The 22,690-nt window shown below is 46.8% G+C and overlaps 1 long non-coding RNA gene across 1 annotated transcript; it reads left to right on the top strand.

Moving 5' to 3' along the window:
* Nucleotides 1–7,998: 7,998 nt before the first annotated feature.
* LOC311607195 lies at nt 7,999–12,096 on the top strand. The gene is made up of 3 exons (XR_014782554.1): nt 7,999–8,365; nt 8,452–8,521; nt 11,927–12,096. It is a non-coding gene; the product is annotated as an uncharacterized lncRNA (long non-coding RNA).
* The last annotated feature ends 10,594 nt before the right edge of the window (nt 12,097–22,690 follow it).

Here is a 22,690-nt window from a genome sequence, read left to right as displayed (position 1 = left end):
CTCCCTAGTGCTGGAATTAAAGGCATGCGCCACCACGCCCAGCTAAAGGTTGTGTTTTTCAAAGTTTACTCCATAGAACCCTAAGGGACTATGGAGAAGCCTTGGGAACTGCTAAAAAGACAAAAAGGTGTCCCTAAAGGGCAGGTCCTTGAGATGCTTAATTTACACTTCATCCAGAGCACTCACATTTATGCAATTACCTACATTTTATCCATAATTTCTCTGTCTCAGAAGAGTCTCTAAAAAGAGCTGGCTGGCTGGCTGTACTATGCAGCTCATTTGATAATGTTACCGCTTCTGCTGGAAGGATATTCTATCAAGCTGCTTGACTGGCGTGATTGTGTGCATGTATGTGCACGTGTGTATGTGCATGTGTGAACACATGTGTGTACACATACATGTGCAGGTGGGTGTATGTGCTCGCACGTGTCCATGCTGCACATGTGTCCTAGAGGTGTATGTATCCACCTGTGTGACATCAGTCACCATGTGCTTTTCCCCTTCTCGGTGTCCCAATGCCTCATCTTCCCAAAGGCCACTGTACCCTGTTGCCCCTCGCTCAGTCTAAGCCTGAGCTCTTGTCTCAGATGCTTCTTGTGACTCACGGTACCATGAGGGACAGTCTCTGTGCGACTCATGATTCAGCATTTGAGCTCAGAGAAGAAGAGAAAGAAAGCCAGAAGGTGAGCCACAGAAGGATGCTGGGGACGAGTCATGGCAGCTCTGTAACAGAGGCCAAGCCAGCTGGAATTTCAGTTGGAAGATCATAGGCAATTCTGACTCCTTATTAGATCATCCCAGACTGTAGTAAGGAAACTCACATCTGTTCAAAGACTAAATCTGAGCAGCTGACCTTGTCGTAGGGGCTCTCCCGTCATCTTTCCATCTTCCTACTAACTTCGCAAAATACCGAAACTCTACTCGCATTTTATAGGCCATTCACTACTTCTGTTGATACATTGAAGGTGACGTGAAAGCTAGTGAAAAGGGAAGAAGAAAAACTTACCGCAGGATGGTCATCTGGGAGTCTGGGGGTCACTGGCTAACTGGCCGCTCCACCATCCATCCACTTTATACCCAGGGAGCCTGATTCCCTCTCTTTGTACCCCTAGCCTGCTCACCAGGAGAATGGGGTGTTGAGGAGAGAGCACCCAAGGAGATGGCCGTGTTGCAAAGACATCACACACAAAGGCTGCCTGAGCATCCAGAGAAGCAGCTGCCATTGAATTTGCTCCACAGATGTACTGTATGATCCCTGGCTGTCTCTTCAAATTCTCCAAGCCTTATTTTCTTCATCTGTCTAATGGGATCAGTTGTAGAACCCACCCCAAATGGGGTATGATGAGGAATACATACATTAGTACCTATAAAAACTTTTTTTAGCCAGTCCCTGGGCAAGCTCGGGCACTATTGGGTATTATGTTTGCAAATGGGGAAACAGAGGCACACATCCTTTAAATTCCAACCTGGGAGAGGGATGCCTCAGCCGATTTGGGACTCACAGTCTCAGGGTGCAGACTTCCTTCCTCCCCATCCTGGTCTCTGGAGCACTTCAGTTGTGTCCTTATGTGTGGGGGAAGGACCAGTGTGGGAGGCTGTAACCCAGGAGAGGCAGGAGGCCAGTTTCCTTCCCTGCCTCAAATTCCAGGTCTATTTAGCTCCTCAGTCTCGAGTGCTCTTCCCGGCTCGGGCCCTACAGGCTGCTTGCCATCCCAGTTACAAATCTCTTTCCATCTCAAATCTCTAGCTTTAGCTCCTAAAACAGCCTCAGAAATTATACACAGGAATGAAATTACCTTTGTGTTGTCATGGCCACAAGACAAGATTTTCTAAAAGCTTTTACCTTTAACTTGGAAAACAGACCGGTGGAGCTATTTTTAAAGGAAGGTGGACATGGATGAGAAACATGAGAGAAAGAAACAAGAGAAGGAGAGAAGAAAGAGAAAGAGAGGGTGGATTATCTCTCTTTACCGACTTAACCAGATCTTGGAGACCCTATGGATTTGAGACCATAGCTCACGAGACTCGCCACTTTCAATGTGGAGCCCTATCAGTAGCTAGGAGCCATGAGATTGACCAAGGGGAAGTGAGGTATGAGCGCATGACCTACAAAGTCTCAGGTCCCTCCGAGTTTGTTGTTGTTGTTGCTGTTGTTTTGGTTTTTCGACACAGGGTTTCTCTGTGTAGCCCTGCCTGTCCTGGACTCACTTTGTAGACCAGGCTGGCCTCGAACTCACAGAGATCCGCCTGCTTCTGCCTCCCAAGTGCTGGGATTAAAGGAGTGCGCAACCACGCCTGGCTCTCCGAGTTTGTTAGTCATACTTTTCACAGACTGGAATGGAGATGCCTTGAGAATCCTTTAACACAAAGGGCTTGGTGGACAGCCCCTGCCCTGGTGGCTGAAAACCCCAGAGAGATGTAACCTTTCTCCTTATTTCACTCACTGATTTCCAGACCAAAAGAAGTTTCTCAGATTAGCTCACCTGCAGGAACTAGAAAGCCAGGCCTGGCATGAACAGGAAGGGTGGGGCTGAGAGGTGAGAGGTGCCTGAGCCGCAAGGTCAGCTCTGGAGGCGGCCATGACTGTAATTCAGGGTGAGGGGTGCAGAGCCGAAGGAAACCCAGTTCAATAGATTGTGTGTGGTTTCTACTTTCTCCCAGGGCCGCTGCACTTTTTGGGTGTTTTGAGACAGAGGGATGGATTGAAAAGGAATCTTAGAACATGCATGTCTCACATGCAGGGGTTCCGTTTAGAGACCGTGCTATGAGGCGGTATGACTTGGTGTCACTGATGTCATACTGGCTTTTCTTCTGGCCCAAGTGATTACTCTGCATTTTAAGAAAATGTAAGACAACAGTGTATGTCCTCAATCTTGTGCCTATTGCCACATTGGGGTTCAAATGATGATGCTTGAATTCTGACTTTGACCCTGACTACCTTTGACCTCCTGTCGATTTGTCTGGACTTCTCACATGATGATATTGACAAGGTTTTTAATCTGGCATGACAAGTGGTCACTTGGAAGGTTAAACACATCTTTTTCTCTTTTTCCTGTCTGGAAACACTGCCACCATCTCCTCCTAACCAACTGTTTACTGGCTTGCCAACTCTCGGAAGACCAGCACAGTATGCCTTCAGTGTTCCACCGAAGACATTTTGAAAACGGATTGCCTTGACCCCAAAAGTCAGCGTTGAATGCGTCACCTCTTGCAGTTTGCAAACCCTGGGCTTCCTCCTCCTTGTCTCCAGGGGTGCTGAGGTGGGCGAGCATCTTAGTTCCATTCAGATGTTGCCCTGCTCCTGAGTATGGCTCAACTCAAAGAATTTGTTTTCTTGTGGGTTTACAAGGCCCTGCAGATTTCAAGTTTTTTTTTTCTGGGAGAAAGCTTCATTCTGTGAGAATTAGGATTCAAATAGACTTTTGAAGAAGAGCTATTTCCGGACTCATCTACTAGGTTGTAGCTGGGACTTTGCTCTGGCCAGGTGGGTAGAGCGTCTATTCCTGTTCACAGCACGGGGAGGGTAAGGAGCTTTCCCAAAGACCAGACCTGCTTAAATGGACACCAAAGACATTTACCCACCCAGTTGCCACCACAAGGCTTAGGACCATCTTCCCACTTCACAGATGGAATAAACCACATTTCCCGGGCAAGACTTCTCCATGCTTCCCCATGCTAGCTTGCACATCACACAAGTTCTCTGGTACTTCTGAAAACAGTTGCCACCTACTGTCGTATGCCAGGGCACATCAGAGACCCAGAAGGGTGACAGGCATTTGCTTTATTTCCATGGACCGTAATGCAAGGACACGACAACATTTCCCCCAGTTGGTTTAGATCGAGGCTGACAATTCCTGAAGCACGCAGAGCTTCCTTTGTCAGACTCATGAGGTTTCACGAACTACCCTTCTTTTCTTCCTGTTTGGGGCCAGGTAATAACGTGTGTCTCGTCGGATCCTTGCCACAACGACCCATGGCATTTCCCTTCATTTCATTCCTTCCTTCTTTTACAATGATTTTTTTCCCCTTTCCTTTCTTGTCTCCTGTTCCCCGTCCCTATTAATTACTTACTCCGCGCCTCACACGCTGCTGGGTACCAGAGGGATGAGGGATGGATAAGATATTGTCCTTGCCCTTGAAGGGCAAGCACATCATACAGCGTGGAAGGCAGATGTGTACACAATTAACTATAATAAAATATGGTGAGTGATATAATGGAGATCTGCCCAAAGTGTCATGGGAGAGCAAAGGAGGGAGCGAAGGAGCTGCCTTAAAGGGCGTTAGGAAGGCTGCAGTGACAAGGTGATTTTGGAGTTGCTTTTTGAGAAGTGGATAGGGAAGGGCACCCCAAGCAGGGGGCTGGACATGGCCTGAGTATAAAGTGAGGCGTGTAGGACCACTTAAAGAGGTAGCTTAGGAGTAAGATTCATTGTGATCTGAGTCTTGTACTAAGAAGCTGGGATTCTGATCAGTGTATGAAGGACGCAATACCTAGAATCATTTGGGGCAGTATTTCTTAACTCCAGAGCTATTAGCTCTCCTCAAGATGGCTGGTGAGAATGTGTACACCCTAGAGGTGAGTCAAGTGATTGTGTTTTTATGAATGGCTAGGATGTGCCAAGGTCTATGTTAGTGATAATAAGGCCACAAAACAGAGGTCATAGTTCATACAGTATAGCAGATCAGTCACTCACAGTGAGAAAATGTTGGAAACAGCTGAAGGGAGAATGTTGCGAGATTATGTGGCTGAATGGCCACAGGTCAAAGATGGAAGAATACGTTAAAACTTGAGTGTATTTCCTCAGTGAGGGGGGTCTCTTGATCATTGAGAGGTGGGCTTTCTTTTTATTTTTTCTCTTTTCTTTTTTAAAAATGTACTTTTAAAAAATATTTATTTACATGTTTACATTGTTCTGTCTGAATGTACACCTGCAGGCCAGAAGAGGGCACCAGATCTCATTACAGATGGTTGTGAGCCACCATGTGGTTGCTGGGAATTGAACTCAGGACCTCTAGGAAGATCAGTCAGGGCTCTTAACCTCTGAGCCATCTCTCCAGCCCCCAAATTTACTTATTTTTATTTTATGAGCATTCATTGGTTTTTGCCTGCATGCACGTCTGTGTGAGTGTGTCAGGTCCCCTGGAAATGGAGTGACAGACAGTTGTGAGTTGCCACATGGGTGCTGGGGATTGAACCCAGGTCCTCTGAAGAGCAGCCAGTATTCTTAACCACCGAGCTATCTCTCCAGCCCCAAGGGGTGAGTTTTCTTAGGGAAGTCCCATGAGCAAAGACTTGCACTAACAAGTTTGGCAAGTGCAGGCCAAGGTCTGTCTAGATATATGGTACTCCCTGATGGACACAGAGGTAAGGCAGGTGAGGGAGAAACTTGAAGCCAGGGGAAGCATCCCAGGACAGTTGGGTAGAAATCCCATGCCTCGCCCATCCTGCGTGTGCGAGCCTCCTATAATACCTGGACACACCCTCACTGAGCTTTGCTAGAACCCAGATTGACTCGGAAGCAAAGCTCTTAGCTGTGAGATGTGTCTGCTTGACCTAGGTCAGGACTTAGCTGTGAGATGTGTCTGCTTGACCTATATTCTTGTCCTTTGGTCCCAGATGCATGGATCCATGCCTGTCTCTGCCACTCTCTGCTGCAAAACAAGTCTTTTGATTTTCAAATCGAATTCGGCAACTTTTAGCTTCCTTTTTCTAGCTTGCAAAGTCCTGCTGGTCTTCCTGACAGAGGCTGCGGGTGGGGCTTCCTCCCAATACGACCCAGAGCTTGGAGATGGTTTCTTGGGCCTTGATTCCATACCCTCCCCCAGTTTTTTTTTCTCTTTCTTTAACAGGCTCTCAGGTGGCATAGAACGGCCTCAAATCCACTGTGTAGAGTAGACTTGCCTTGGATTTCTGGTCCTCCTACCTCTGCCTCCTGAACGCTGGGGTTGCGTGCCTACTCTACAATGCTCAGTGTATAGGATGCTAGTGATTAAACCTGGCCTTTACATTCTGTGCGATCTGATCGCCAGCTACATCCCCACCCCATGATTCTCCTCACAAGTGGCGTCTGCCCAGAGCTGTGCAGTCTATAGTCACAGTTCAGGAGGCAGTGACGAAGCCTCAACGAAATAGTGGCTTGTGAAAGCAAAATAGATCCCAGGATTCAGCGTGGGGTTTGATTGCCAGTCCAGAGGCAGATAAAAGCTAAGTGGGAGCTGGCAGGGGTGGGGGACTAAGACCTGAATCAAACAGACACTGGGTCAGGCCATGGGTAAGAAAGAATTAAATTAGGGGCTATTTTTAAAAAATTTTTTTATAAAATACATGGATAAGGATAATCCTAAAATGCGCTCTCTGGGAGACTTAAAAATGACAATGGAAAGAAATAGTAAGTCGACGGAGAATGGCGCCTGACTAGGAAAGCACACTGGGCTGTTCAAAGAGGAGAACTGTACTCTATGTCCCAGACATGGTTACTCACATATGTGCTCTGGAGTGCCTGGGTCTTTGTTCAGGCTTAGAGGTGGAGGCTCTGGAGGCTTAAAGAGGGAAGCCTGGAGAGGGTATTAAAATACCCAGAGCAGGAGTGAGTCATCGAGAAAGACTCTTGGGAGTGTCTCTGCACAGAGTAGACTCTACAGGAGGGAAGGCAACCAGCTAGCAGCCATAGAGCAGGGTGGAGGATGCCACCACCAGCAGGTAAAGCTGTCAGTGGTGTCAACACTCAGGAGCCCAGGGAAAGCAAAACTGCTCTACTCGGGCAAGATCAGTTTCAGGAGTGGTTGATGTGACGCTAGGGGAAGCTCAGAAGGGCCTGTGTCCCAGTGTCCCCATCTCCCCTCACCCCCCACCCCCGCCCCGGGCCCCCATCCCCCACCCCCAGCTAGTTAGGGATTTTTTTTTTAAGTGGCATGGTTAGGGGATGAAGCCTTCCTAAAGGAGGCAGATGAGACGTGAGTCAGCAGAGAACAGACCAGATGCCCATCCATGGGGTGGTACAGTAGAAAGACTAGTGTTCTGCTCTCACAATGCCGGATCTCACAGGCTCCTCTGGGACGAAGCTGAATTGGCCGTTTGGCTTCCAAGGGCAGAGGATGAGCTCTGAAAAGCTCCACTTCTGCCTCCTCCTGGCCAGCCCTTGGCTGCCTAATTTGCCCCGCCCCCACCCCTCACCCCGACCCTGTCTCACTGAACTTTGTATCCCAGTATATTGCATGACCTTCCTCTCCCTTTCTCCTCGACTGGCCATGCGCCCCTCTGACCAGAGCTTTAGACCTCATCGTGGACTGCACCAAGGGCAAACGTGTGGGCTATTTCTAAGCTTCCATGGCAGAGACTCCAGAATTCCAGCGAGGAACAAGGCAGGTTATGCCAAGCCTGCTCCTCCCAGGATGCACTGGGAGCCTGGGAACCAGGAGGGAGGGAGGAGGCTCAGCTGAGGAGCTCAGGATTTAATTCTATGCATCATTAAGTAGTCCTCTGAAAGTACTGTCCCCCTATACATCATCCATGCTTAGTAAACAGCACGCTGACATTACATTAGCGGCTGGAAATGAATTTTCTCTTTTATAGGGAAATTGAGAATCCGCCAAGAAGAAAGAAAGAAAGAAGAAGAAGGGGGAAAAAAACCCTCAAAACCAATTATCTAGGCATTTATGAGTTCCACCCTGGCCCCCTCTCTCCTCTCTCACTCAGATGCAAAGAAGCATTTAATATTTAATATATTAAGAAAAGAAAGAAACTCTGATAGATTATGTGGAATCTGGCACGAATGCCCTCCACCCCTCCTTACTTCCAAACCCACACTTGGTTCTAGCTGACATTTAAATGGATTAAGGTGTTCAGATTTCCTTAATAGTGTTGACATTTTGGAAATATTTCTGGCTTTTTTTCTCTCCCTGAAACAATAATAATAAATAAATATGGGAATGGGTCTTCCCCTCCACTCTCAATAGACAAGCTTCAGCTCAGTCCTACTCTCCAGGGCAGGCGCCGTTTACATATTTTCCACTCTTATTTGCAAGATTAAGGAGAGTCAAGAAGCCAGGGTCCTTCTGGGGAGATGATAGGGCTGAGGGTGGGAGCGTGGCTTTCATCGACGACGTCACTTCCGGCCTTGGGTTCCCTTCCGGTTTCTCCCGCGCTAGGGATCTGTCTGCTAGTCTCTAGTCGCCCCCCCCCCCCCCCCCCCCCCCGTCTCACTCCATCTTGGTTTGATGAATCGTTCTTCCTAGAATGGAAGCATTCTTCTTCTGTGCAGTCTGGTCTGGTCCGTTTATAGACCCAAGGAGCACAGTTCAGGCAGGGACCCCTGAGTCCTCGTCCCCAGAATTGCAGCCTATCGGAGAAGATAAAAAAGAAGGGGTTAGGCACTGTCTGCCCCCTCTTTTCCCTGGGGTTGGTGCCTTTCTTGTACTACATTGTGATGTAATCACAGATTTCTTATCTAGATGCCGGGTCCCGGTGTGTGGCTCCATGTCATTTTTACCTCTGCCCCCAGCTCCTAGCACGTTGCCTGATGTGAGTAGACACTTGTAAGTGATAGACAAGGGTTGAGGAAGGGGAGGGAGGGGGGAGGCAAATAAGGAGGAAGTGAGAGAAAAGGAGGGAGGTAACAGGAAGGAGGGAGGAAGCGAGCAAATAAGCAAGCAACGAGGGGGACACAGAAAGGGAAGTCAGAGGTATAGAAAAGAAGGAAAATGCGCTGGCAGTGTGAAGCCATGGTTGGGCAACATCTTAGAGCGTGTTGCTCAGTGTGGGCTCCAGGAAAAAAAAAACAGATGTATTGAGTTGTGTGAGCCGTGCATGGCTTCTCTGTGCTGACTCCTGGCCACAAGCTTCCCACTGTTAAATGGTGGTGGTTGTCTGCCCTCACCATGGAAGGAACTAGCTGACAGTGTTTATAGAGAGCCCAGTGTCCTGGAGAGGTGGCTCCTCCTCCTCCTCCTCAGTATCCCTCCGAAGGGGCTGCAGTCCAGCATCCCCGGAGACCAGCATGAGCTATGTACTCCTCCGTTTCCTCGCACAGAAAAAGGACTGCAACCCCAGCCTCTTAGCGCTGCTCTGCATATCAGGAGGATGGCGCACGTGTGCTGATTTAGAGACCAGCAGGTTGTGACTCTCTCATTGTATGTCAGGGATTTAACCCGGGAGCTGGGCAGTGCTTTTCTCTAACCCTGTTTAACTAGCCAAGATGTGAGGCTAGAAGGAAGTGGCCTGAAGCCATCGTTGAGTTCCAATGAAACATTTCTTTACAAAATTTTAAAAGGAAGAACTTAATGTATTAATGAGATTAGGTGCTGGATAGATTAAAAAAAAAAAAAGAGCTTCCAGCAATTTCTACTGGGAAAATTATACGTAGGTTTTGGCTACTCAGCCAGGTTTAGTTCAGAATCGATGAAGAAATGAAGACAGCGGTCTAAGAGGTAAATGGAGCACTGTTAATCTCAGTGGTGCCTTTCTGCCCCCTCACACTTACCTAGTAATATTTCTGCATTTCTTCTGGCTTTATCACCTGCCTGGACCTGCTAGGGAACCCTCATGTGATCATTTCCTAGGGATAAATACCAGAAAAATAATTTTCATTTAGAATACCCTATTTTCACAAAACTGGTTTTTATTCCGTCTCCCAAAGATATCCCTGCTCGAACATCCTGGAGCCCCTTCCCGCCTGCTGCAGGGCTGCATGCGGCCTGCCTCCCATCTTATGAGCACCAGACTTGCTTGGCTTAGCAGAGGACTCAGAAAGACTTCAGGGTTTAGATTAAACTGCATTCTCCCCCTATCCCCCATCTTAGCCATAATAATCCTAGGCTTTACTTTGTATTTTGCTTTGCTCCACCCCACACCCTCCCACCCCTCCTTTTGGTCTTCAGGGTCCCTATTCTGCTATGTTTTTGAGCCATTGACTTTCGGGTCACTGTTTTCACGGTCTGCATCTCAGTGTCTCGTCTGTTAATTACAAAAGAAGTGTGCGTTGTCTAGCAGCGAGTCAGGTGTATTTCCTTCCCACAGGCTACAGCTAGACAGCAGCAGCGGTGTAGGAAGGCTGCACGAGGCTTGCAAACCAGCAAATGGTGTCCCTAATCAAAGCACATCCGAGAGGTTGTGGGAGAAGAGGGATTGAAGCCGGGCACGAGGGAGTCAGGACAAGGCAATTCTCCAGGCACAGTGGTGGGGATGGGGTGGTGGGGAGCAGAGTACAGAATTAATAGACGGTGTTCTTTTCATTTAGGAAAGACCCATTTAATTAGGCTTATGCAAAATTAGATGACCCTAATTTATCTGATTGAAGGCATCTGTGAGATAAGAGGAGGGGACTTCTGGTTGCTGACGTCACGTCCATAGTCTCTGCTTCCTTTTTCCCCCCACTCACGCTCTCATCCACCTGCTCACCCCTCCGACTAACCAGTTAGCTTCCTTCTCACTTCACTGTTTTGATCTGTATGGTCCTAGCGAATGTGCCTGTGTCAACATTTGAATCTTGAGAGAAGCTCTCAGAGGGCCAGTCCCAGAGAGGACTGTGCCAGGAGTGCTAGGTGGTTGTTTTTTGGTTTTGTTTTTGTTTTTTTTTGTTTGTTTGTTTTTGTTTTTGTTTTTTTGTCTGATCCTCTATAAAACTCACAAAGCTTCCCATATGGTATATATAAAATACAACAACTGACCAACACCAATGTAAATACCAAATAACTTGGAGCCAACGCTAAAGTCAAATCCTTGGTGGCCTTGATGACCTTGGGTGCCTTCTTCTGTCTAGCAGGACACACCATGATCTCAATTTCTGGCTTCCTCAGTCTTTTATTTTTCTTTGTAGTTGGTCTTGACTGTAAAGGAATATTTTGTTGTTTTACATTTTTGAGTTTTAGGAAAATGGTATCACTCGGTATGTGTGGGCATCCTTGGGGAGCTTAGGTTTCTTGCGGTGCCATGTTTGTGAGGTTCCTGTGCGCTGTGGTGTCAATGTGAACTTCCATGGTACAGGAAGACATACTTAGTTATCTGTTTGCTGCTAACAAGCATTTGGTCTGCTAGTTTGTTTCTAGGGCCTTTCTCCTTAGCAGCAATGCTCTTCAGAAAGTACTTTTTAATATCTCTTGCTGCAGAGGCTCACTGGATTTTTATAGTATATATAAATATCTACCAGTATAAAATAAACAGGCTAGCCATGGTTTGAAATGTTCAAGGTAATGCTGCGATGCTTTCCTAAGTGCCTGCATTGCAATGGGAGCTTGCTTGCTGCTTCTTTACCAATGCTGTATACTGTGAGTGCTTTACATTTGGGGAGCATAAAAACTTGTTTTTCATCATGGTTTTAGTTCCCTAGATTGCTGATGAGATGAAATGGATTTTGCTTGTTTCTTAGCAATTTGTGTTTCTTTATTTTTAATGAAATAACTGAAATGATGCTGTACTGTATTTTCCCAGGTTGTTTGCCCTTTTCCTTCTGATTTGCAGAAGTTCTGTTTTGAAAAATCTGTTGTTAATTAGTCAGGTTGCAAATACTGCTGGCAGTCTTTTCATTTTTCTTGGTGAGTCCACGCTATTAATCTTAGCATAGCCAACGTTAACAATCTTTTCCTTATGGGCTTAATTTTTTACATTGGCTTTTAAAAGCAATACCTTTTCCAATGCAGGAGTCATAAAGGTATTCTCTCATATTCCCTTCCAAAGTTTTAAATCTTACCATTCACAGTTAAGTTAGTAAGCCATCGAGGATTGATTTGGTGCGTGCTGTGGAGTTCCAGTTGAGTTTTCCTCGATGGTTATACAGTTGTCCCAGCGTCATTTGTTGAATAGACTATTTTCTTCTTGCTGGCCTGAGATGCCAGCCATATTTTAGCAAGTGATACCCTATGCATGTGGGTCTGATTTGGGGTCCTACAGTCCGATGCACTGGGCAACTCCCCCTTCATCTCATTTCTGCAGATGAACCAGCGGACTCGGAGATACTTTCAGTCAAAAACTTGGGAAAGAACTAAAATAATCCACCTTGTGGAATCTTTCTTCACTGGCCCATCGAGCAGTGGAAAGCAGACATACCACGTTTAAGAAAAGGGTTACCCTTAGCGCGCAACTCACGCGCCTGACCATGCGCTCTGGGCCTCTGTCTCTTCATCTGTTAAGTAGTTTAATTTCCAAAGTCGAATGCTTGAATTTTATGTTCTAAGAGATGTGAATGTAAAAAAATAAAATAAAATAAAAATAATTTTTTAAAAATTAAAAAAAATTTTAAAAAAAAAGAGAGATGTGACTATGCCCAGGATGACAAAGTCCACAGGACGCACCCCATACAATCCAGGCCTCTTGGGTGTTTTCCAACAGCTCTAGCTCAAAGTGAGTCAGGGCTCCGAGTTATCCCACAAGAAAATGAGCCTTAACCCTCCACATGAATGATTTGTTTCGGCTCACCAAACTCCCTCCCCACACTTCCTGACTTGGTTCCAAACTCATTTCATAGGGCACACGGCTGTGACATTTTCTGCTAAAGATGATTGAGAATAGCTGGCACCGAGAAGCTTGTTTTGTATTACTGATCGGGGGGAGTGGCAGGCGTGGATCGAAGCCACGTCAGGAAAGTCATTGTCAAGAACTTGAGCCCTCGGACCTTTACTCGGTCTAGCACAAGAGAAGCTTGCTTACCCAGTACTGCCAATCACGGGGTAACTATAGCCCCTTACGACTGCTGAGGTGAACTTTTATGATTTGGCCTGCTCTGTTGCCTTAGCACTGAGAGCGTCTAAACCAGCAAGTTACCTCAGGGCATTTGAGACAAGTTCAGATTTACAGAGTGAGGGAACCAGGACTCAGACTCAAGCTGGGCAATTCAACCTCTCTCTTTATTTCACAAATGAGACTTTACCTGCCTGCTCTCTGGGTGATTGTCACAAATAAATTCTGAGCATTCTCTTATATATTCTGCAAAAAGTACGAGGTCAGATCGTGGAGTCCAACTTGAGGTTCAGAAGACACTGAGTCAATGAGTCAGTCACAGCTTCAAGCTGGGCTACCTGCTGAACCCTCTCCGCTCTCAAATTGCAATGAAGTTTTGGTGTATTATATGTGCACAGATGGAAATACCTCCTAGCATATTTCCTTCATGCGTTTGGTATACATTTTCTGTCAGAATCATGGTTCTCTGGGAGAATGCTGGCCTTGGTGCGAACAGTGCATCAGGAAATCCAGGCGAGGCTTAGTGATCTCAAAGGTAGAGCCCAGACCCTTGGACCTACCCTGGGAGCACTTGAAAGCATCCAGGGTAATTGCTTAAATAATTCCAATTTCCTGACCCCTTGCCTGCTCCTTTGTACATATAAACTCCACTCTCTCTAACGCAGTCACAGCCTGAAGAACTCTAAGGATCTCCTCATCGTCTTTAAAGTCAGCACCCTCGACCCTTTCTCCGTTACCCGGCATTGCTGCCCCCATTTTAAACTGAAGAACTTCTTTCTTACAACTCAAGGAGACAGCTCTGGGCTTCAACACACTTTCTCTGGTGTGATTTTTAATTCAAGTCTTCAGCCTCTCTGCCTTGGACCCCTCCTTCTTACAGACAGCCTTCAAGTCTTCATCACTGGGGCCTCTCGATGAGAGCGTCCATCTTCCCAGATGGCTATGCCTGGCTTGCTGTGCTCTCTGAGGCTTGCCGTCATCATAAACAGTGCCGGTTCCTATAGTCGTTGCCACCATCACATCCTCTTCCCTCACTCTGCCCGCATCCTCAGTGTCCCGCCTAGTGATGCAATCCTACCCTCTTCTCCTTCCTGTCTGCTTCCAACTCTGCTGTCGGGGTTCTGCGTCCAGAATACGCTCCCGATGCCCTTCAGACTTCCTTCCTCATGGGCAATGGCAACGTTCTGTTGCTTCATAGCGTACCTTACTCGTGTTCAGATTTTATGAGATCTCCTCTGCCTTCCTAAGGATGGGCTTGCCTTCACCTGTGCAGCTGCCATCACTGACTATCAAGCTCCCACGGTGATTGCTACGGCTGTGCTTATGTGCGTATAAAATCTCCCATACAATGCGCTCTGGATATTTTTGCAAACCGCTCACCTCTGTGACATCTCCTTTGTTTCCCGTGGATGCTTGTGCAGGTATTTGCCGAGTTTGGGTCACAGCCCTGTCCCTTACCACACCTCTAGCCATTCCTGTCCCAAGTCACCTGCTGGTTCAGTAACACAGGGCTTTGCTAAGGCTAAGGGTACTGATAGCGCATTTAGAATTCAGTAGAAGGTTGGCCCTGGGTTCCTTTGATCTGTTTTGGAATTAGACTAATTTCCTATATGTTCTCCGTGCTTCCAGACAAGAGCCCCATCAACCCCTCCCTCAATACTTTTGTAGAGCCAGGAGCTCAATCTTCTCAGCAGTTCTTAGCCCCTGACCTCCCCCTCCCCCCTTTAATAACTCACTTCTCTTACTCCCCTTCTGGGGGTACAACATTGGTTCACTCTTTACTGGATACTCGGGAGCACAGTGCGGTCGGCTTCAGCAGTAAAGCTGTGGGGGAAAGGGCTGCAGGTCAGAAACACTTATGCCACTGGCAGCCTTAGGAAAGTCACTTGTGTTCACTTACACCAGATGAAACCGTCTTACTTGAAAACTAGAAACAGGTCTTGCTCCCTCTTGGCGTATGCTCTAACGAGACAGGAACCATGGGAAAACTTCTCGAAGCATGATGCGCAAAGTGGAGGCTACAGTCAGCCCCACAGTCTGCCCATGCTCGCCCACCCTCAAGGTACGTCCTGTAATGTGCACCAGCTCCTCCCAGATCTGCCTCCCCCATCTTACGTGCGACTTCACGTCCTCAGAGTCCAGTTTGCGCTGCCCATATACTCATGGGTACTGGGCCATCCGCGGGAGAGGTGATCTACCTGCCAGACCCTACATTCTTTTCAAATGCCTGCATTTCTTCTCAACTGTTCTTTTCAAACTACCAGCTTTTTCTACCTGCTCGGATCTGTTTTAATGAACTCTTCTCCAAAGCTCAACAATGCCGACCACACCCCTCTCTCTTAAACCCTCTCTTGCCTTAGTTTTCATGGCAACTTTTATTTTCACTGGAGTGAGCCCTTTCTACAAGCCACCTGTTTCTAGCCCTGATCTTTTAACTCGCTTTCCTGATTTATTATCACTTTTATATTCTTACAAGTGGGCTTTTCTCCAGCCCCAGTCGCCCACCATGTGCTCCATCCCACACTGGGAGACACTGTATTACCTTGTACCACGTTATTTGAGCCACAGCCTGAAGTATTGTGTTTACTTCTAAGTTTTACTTCCAGTGAGAATAATTACACACTCAGGGTTATTCTACAGTGAGTGAGCAAGATGGTAGGAAGCTAACACATCTCAAGGAATACTTTAGAGGACAGACATATTTAAGCTATAAGAGAGAAATTCAGAAGAAAATGTTTTCTGTGTTATGTTTAAAAAGATGCAGGAAGGGCCGGAGAGATGGCTCAGTGGTTAAGAGCACCGCCTGCTCTTCCAAAGGTCCTGAGTTCAATTCCCAGCAACCACATGGTGGCTCACAACCATCTATAATGTAACCTAGTACCCTCTTCTGGCCTGCAGGTAAACAAGCAGACAACACTGTATACATAATAATAAAATAAATCTTTTTTTTTTAAAAGCCTGCTGTGTAAAAAATTTTTTAAAGATACAGGAAAAGAATATAATTTATTAATATTGATCACTTCGGAAAGTATGATTTGATGGACAGTACGGAAGGGCAGACATGGAACCGCTAGTAAGCAACATCTCCTGGTATTATGAGGGCTCTGAAGCCAGATCGTGTGGGTCCAGATCCCCCTCTGCAACCGCTAATTAGTGTGACCCTAAGAAAGCTGCTCTGTGTTGCTGTGCAACAGCGTGTCATGCGAGGGGCCAGCTACACTCTGGTGATGCAATTTTGAAGATTAAATGACATAACATAGATGACTTCGCAGAATGGCTAGCACCAGGAGACAAGGGGGCTGCTCAGGACACATTATCTATCTCTTCCTCCTTCTCCCACCACCATTGCTTTTGTCATCGTCGTAGTCATGGTAACCAACGGTACCACTTAGAGTTGTTCAGCAATAGAGCTAGCCCTTCTCAATGCAGTGGACTGCATTGGTATTTCTGGAGCAATAGTCAAGACACGTTGTGTCGAGCACATGACGGAAACTTCTGCTGCTTGCGTTGGATAGGACGGCATTGCTCTCAGGGCTCCATCCCAATGTTCCTGAGCGGCTTCCACTCATCACGCCATCGTGCCCTCTGGTTTGCAGGCCAAAATCATCTCTCTGGTTGGTTGTCTCTATTTTATTCATCGTGTGTGACAGACATGGAGACTTCGAGGCCAGGTCCTGATGAAAAAGCCAGCCATGTCCACAAACCCTTATTCTTCATCAATCTCTCATGCACTAAACCGTGTGACTCCCTCTTGCTATTTCCATAATTTTTGTCCTTCTTCATTCTTCTAACGTTTCCTGAATCTGTGAAACAGTCTTAGAATTTAACCTTAATCAACTTGGAAATCTGCTTCAGTGGTAAATGCTGAGTACTTGGCCTATTCATTTTCTCTTCCATGTAGCCCCGACTCATCCCATGTTGACTTCAACTGTCATCAGCGTGTTTTACCAAGATAAAGAGTCAGCTTTGTCCCTCTAAGGACCAGTCATTATGGTCTGTGAATCTTTCTAAGGTAATTCTCCTGAGCTCATTATGACCATTTCTATTTACTTGGTTGCCACCCTCATCAAGGTTATAACCTCTTCTCCATCCTGTAACCCTTGAAAGAACATTTCTATACCCCAAATCAATCATATCTCCCTTTCTCAAACATTCCAGTATTATTCCCAGATACAATAAAAGAAAGTGAGTCCCAACAACACAGAGTGCCCAAACACATTCATGTTCTGGTCAAGTTCCTTTCTATTTTCTTTTTGTTTGTTTGCTTTTTGGTTTTGGTTTTGGTTTTCAAAACAGTTTCTCTGTGTACCCTTGGCTGTCCTGGACTTGCTTTGTAGACCAGGCTGGCCTCGAACTCACAGCGATCTGCCTGCCTGTGCCTCCCGTGTGCTGGGATTAAAGGCGTGCGCCACCACCGCCCGGCCCTCTTTTCTATTTTCTTGAGCTATAATTTTATACAGCAGCATCTATCCATTTTAAATATTCTTTTACATGAGTTTAAACAAAGTTATTTAGTTGAGCAACTATAAACTACAATTGAGTTTATATTTTTGTCACCTAACAAAGTTTCCTTGTGCCTCTACTTTCTGAATTTCAAATACATTCTCCACCACCAATGACTTAATATAAGAACTGATTTACTTTTTTTATTACAGTTTTTTCATTTTCTGCAAGTTCTACAATTTCAAATAAGTAGAGTATGTCTAGCTTCTTTCACTTAGCATGACACTTTCTAGACTAGTTTTTGTTATCACACCAGAAGTTCATTACTTTTTATTTCTGAGCAGTATTCCATTATAGGTGTGAACATTTGGGTTGTTTCCAATTTGCGCCTATTGAGAATGAAGCTTCCAAATATATCTACGTACATTTCTTTGTATAAACATATTTTATTTGTTAAAGGTACAAGTGAAATCATTAGGTAATAGGGAGAATATTTAACTTATTAAGAAACCATGTGGCCAGGCATGGTAGCACACACTTTTAACCCCATCACTGGGGTGGCAGAGACAGGTAGACTCCTGTGAGTTCAAGGACAGCCTGGTCTACAAAGCAAGGTCCATGATAGTCAGCGTGGTTATACAGAGAAACCCTGTCTTGAAAAAAAAAAACCAAACCAAACAAACAATGTAACCCTTCTTCTGGCACGTTATCTCTTGGTTTGTGTGAGCTACAGTGCCCTACTTCAGTGTCCCGTAGTCGTGTCTGCTGCCTTCTGACCACTGGGACTGAATTCATGTTCACTCCACAGGTGATCTAGGAAAAGCCACTTGCTGCATTGCTTCTCAGCCAAGCCATTTCCATAAAGATTTATTATTAACCACATTAGACATTGTGCAGGGATACGTATGCAATTGTACCTCATGGAATTTACAACCTGGTAGGCAACACAGAGGCATCATACATGGGGAAACTTAAACGCAAAGCAAAGTGAGGGAAAAGAACTAAGGGCCACGCCCACCGATGGGGTGGGGACATGAAAGGATTGCCTGAAGACACTGAAACAGCGTGGTGAAACAGCTAGCACTGAGAGAAAGCAGGATTTAAGGACTGGAAAATCCCCACATTAGATGCCATCTCACTTAAGGAAACTTCCTTGTGAAACTGTACGAACTTGTTATTCTCAAAACACTTACAAGGTGCAACTATTGTTGCCTGTCACCTTGACAGCGAAAGAGTCATTCTGCGTATTCTGTGACTTAAGACTATAATTTAAGGGGGTCTGAATCCGAAAGCCCAGCATTTAATCCAACGACACAAACCACAGAAGCCTAGAGTCGCTCTGAAAGAAGTCAGGGTACTGTAACCCATCTGTAGACCAGACATCCTGGCACCATAAAGAGCAGGTCTGGAGAAGGTAGCAAAGGTCTTCAACCTGGGCAGTGTAAGCATGGGGACATGTGTGTCCCTTAAGTTCATTGTCTAAGGCAAGTTACATAAATAGCAAGATACCCATCTGTCAATGAACACCAAGTGTATGCCACCAAGTCAGCTCCCGTATATGTTACAGCGTGTTACACAAAATTTGGGTCATTCAGACGTATAGACACTTAAATAACCTATACTCCTTATTCGCTACTTTCTCTGGGTGCTCAGCAATCCATATACAGAGTGGAGTGTCTAAAATAATAATTTCTTTGCATTCTGATGTTGTGAAATATTGTTTGGATTAAAAGGGCACGAACAAACTGATGGATCTGGTTTTTTTCTTTTGGCTTGGAGGTGACAGGGTAATCCATCAGACAGCTTCCTTGGCTCCCTGTGACATTTCGAGCTCAAATGTTATAGCTTTCTTATTTTTTCTTTTCTTCTTTTTCTCACCCCCTGGCTCTCTATTGAACTGTGCCTCTAGGAAATGCATCCTGTAGATGTGGCTTCTCTGACACTTGTCATACAGCAAGCACTCAGCTGAGGCTTATCAGATGGTGACTGGAAATACTCAGGCTAGTTTATCAGGCTGTGCCAAAGACGAGGTGACTGCCCAATCCATCTGTGATACTACGCACACCTGTGCCATAGAACATCCAGGGAAGAGTTAGAGCAGGTCCTGGACAAGAGACAAGGACAAAACACCCACAGAAGGTGATTCTAACACCTGGATTGACCATGAGGAGAAAGTTCTAGAAGCCAAAACATCTACTGTGAACTTGAAAGAGCCACTTAACCTTGCCAACGCTTTAGCGAGAAAGAATAAAACGGGATAGTGACAGTGCAACCACTGGGAAATTTCAGAGTGTAACTGTTTATGTTTCAAGCACAAGAATGTAAGTTTGATTCGTAGAACCCATATCAAAATTCTAAGTGCCACGGTTCGTGTTTGTAATTCTAGTCCGATGGAGGCAGAGACAGGTGGCCGCCTGGGCCTCTCTGGACATCCGGCTCAGCCAAATTGGTGAAGCTGTAGACCAGTGGGAGACCTTGTCCCTCAAAAAAGAAAGAAGGCCCCAGAAAGACAACCCTGGAGGCTGTCCTCTGGTCTTCACAGGTACACACGTGTGTACCAGCACTTGCCACGCACCTACACAAGTGCACATGTGAAGGAACACAGAAGCATTTATGCTCTCACGGTTCTGTGGGGGTCGGGCATCTGAGTGGCATGGCTGCAAGGTTCTGTTCACAGGTTCTCAGGGCACAGGCTGGGGCTATGGCCATCCAACAGCTAGACCAGGGCGGGGCTGCAAGAAGTCTCTTCCTCCGTAGTTTCTCGGGTAGTGATCGGTGAGACCTCAGCTCCTTACTAGCTCTTGTCAAGAGGCTGCATTGCTCACAGCGTGGGTTGATCCGTAGGATTGTTTGAGGGTCCTCACACACCAGGGTGTGAGTAACCCAGGGCAGAGGTCATCAAGACTTACGGTCTAGGCTCCGAAATCACACACTGATTTCCTTGTCTAGGAAGGGACTGACTGACTCCGCAAGGGTGTGGATTCTAGGAAGGGGGTGGAGGGGTTGATGGGAGATCACCCACTCTCAGTTTTAAAGGGCTCCTCTGGGAAATGAGGGATGTGCCTATTCTTGCAAAGGTTTTCACTATAACCACATCTGTGTTTGCTGCAAATAGTTCTTACCGAGCCGGTTATTTCACTACATGAAAATTACTTCTATCATGTCACACCTTTGGTTCATACTAAGAAGCCAGGGTTAGTTCCTGACAGGGTACGGTAAAAGCTGCTGTGCACTGCATTTGAGGGGTCTCGGGAGCTCTGGCCTTACTATAATGAGCTTTATTGGCTGGCCTCCTCGAGTAAGTACACCCCACTGTGGTCTACACGGAGCAGGCTCATTTCACGTGAGACAGAGTCCCTGCTTTGGAAGTCACCACGAGGTGACCAGTGCCGGAGGAGAGGGTTGAGGGCAGGGCTCTGGCTTTCTAGCGTTGCTCAGCGGACTTGCACTTGACATTTTCCTTCAAGTGTTTACACCTGGGTTCATACTGGACGGCGCTGGCTGGAGTTAAAAAGAATTGGCATTGTTCGCTCCCTTGTGCGGATCAAAAAAAAAGATCGCTCAGAAAGTCCTAAGTGAGTCACTTGTTGCAGTGGGGGGGGGGGGGGCCACAGAAGGAAAACTATTACACAGGCTTGGGCTATCTTGACCTTGAGGGTCCTCTGGTGTGCATATTAAGTGAATTTAGTATGAAATCTTACATACAGCTTTCAGGTGAGGAATTGGGTGTGGAACACAATTTGATAGGCAGATTACTTCCCCCACTATTTGTGGGTGTCTCTCCCCCTCCCCCCACGCACACACCTTAGGTGCCATACTGTGCTCTGCCTTGGCCCACGTGTCTGCCTTGGCTTTTTTCAAGGCCATTTTCTTTATGTAACTATATTGCCTGCCTTGGCCAGCATGCGGTGCTCAAACTGATCAGGGCTGCTGTCTGCTAGGGAGGCTTCGGAGCAAGCGCCTGTGGATTCCTGTGACGAGAGAACCCGCAACTCTATGCACCATCGTGCTCAAAACACAGCTCGGTTCAAAGCAGCTCGGCGCTGGCGTTCAATACAGTGGTGGGGATCCTGCTGAACTGCACCGCTGGCTAGGTACAAAGTAGCGAGTGGTGCCGCCCCCAGTGAGGGCTCTTTAGAGCCTTTCTCGCAGCTCTGCAGCTTGCTGAGCCCACTGCTATGTGATCCGTCCTCCCCATATCAACCCTATTTTACCCCAGCTTCGGAACCCTTTAGATAGTCATCGGAACTGGGGTTCCCTGAGGGATGGGCACCCCGCATATTCAGTCCCACAGGCCATTTAGGCAGCTGCCTTTCCAAGCTTATGGTCCTTCTGCCCCAACGGAAACCTGAGAAAGATGGAAGGAGGTGTGGGAAGCGGTGTGAGCTTCCCAACACAAATAACCCCACAGAGCTTTCTCAGCAGTGACCCTTAGCCCTCCTGTCAGCCTCGGGCTGAGGGAGGAAGGAAATAGACCTTCCAATTCAGTATTTTTTCTTCCCCTGTCAAGAAGATCAGAGGAGCTGAGATGGGAGGGAAAAGGAGTCCAAAGCACCTTGTGGGCTCTTTCTATGGGATTTGTGTCGCCTTCCCCCTCCCCCTCCGGAGAGCGCTAAGCAAACAAACTCCCTAGCCAGCAAGGCCTGAGGCTCAACTCCGAGCAGGCCATAAATAAGAGCCCTTCAGCCTTTCACTCTCAGCCAGTGGAGAGAACATATTTGAGCGGAACATTTGATAGCAGGACCGGAGAGGCTGGGAGGGGGCTGGGGGTCGGGGTGGGGGTGGGGGCTTGTGTTAATTGAATCCCAATTTCCTTCTCCTAGCCTGGCTCTTATCTTTTTAATTATACAAGGCCTTTAATCTTCCCGGGGACTTGTCTCTGTCATTAATGGCATGATCTCTATTGGAGATAGGGTATGCTCAAGGGTAATGGGAGCCTCGGCCAGGGGCCTTTGGCAACTTCTTAGCTTTTTTTTTTTTTTAAACACCCAGACTCACCCAGGGCAAACCCAGGTTGAGGAAAGGGAGCCACTGGGACTCCTCTTGGCTCTCAGGCATCGTTCATTCCTTTGCTGTCTGTGTTTGTGAGGGTCCACTCCGTATTAAGGACAAGAGCCTCTTGTGTTGGTACCTGTTGCGGCTCCCAAAGCACGGGTCACTTCTTCTAGCATTTAAGGGGCAGTACCACTCTCAAGCTGCTCAGGAAAAACGGAGCCAACTGCACGCACTGGGTGCGGAGTGTAGGCCCCTGGAAAGGCGAAGGGTACCCCTCACTTCCTGTACTTTAGACTCCTCACCGTAGCCTGCGATTGGAAACGTATCTTCTCGGGATTCCCTTAACACCACAGAATTCTTTATCTCCAGGTGACACCGCTAGAGATCTTCTGCTTCTCTCCCAAGCCTTGCTGTAAGGCCGAGCTTAGGAATGTAAGAGACACACCCCCTGGAAGGAACATGCATCACATTCGCTGTTCAGTAAGTGTTTGCTAAGTAACTTTTTGAACAAGAGTTGTAAGAGCCAGTCTGCTTAAGACCCAAGTTCCCAGGGTTTGTTGAGCAGTTTTAGTTCCTTATTTA

The sequence above is a fragment of the Acomys minous genome, assembly GCF_964271855.1.
Source record: "Acomys minous genome assembly, chromosome: 10".
NCBI lineage: Eukaryota > Metazoa > Chordata > Mammalia > Rodentia > Muridae > Acomys > Acomys minous.
Note: the sequence above shows the minus strand (reverse complement) of the source record. Positions and strands in the feature narration are given on the sequence as shown.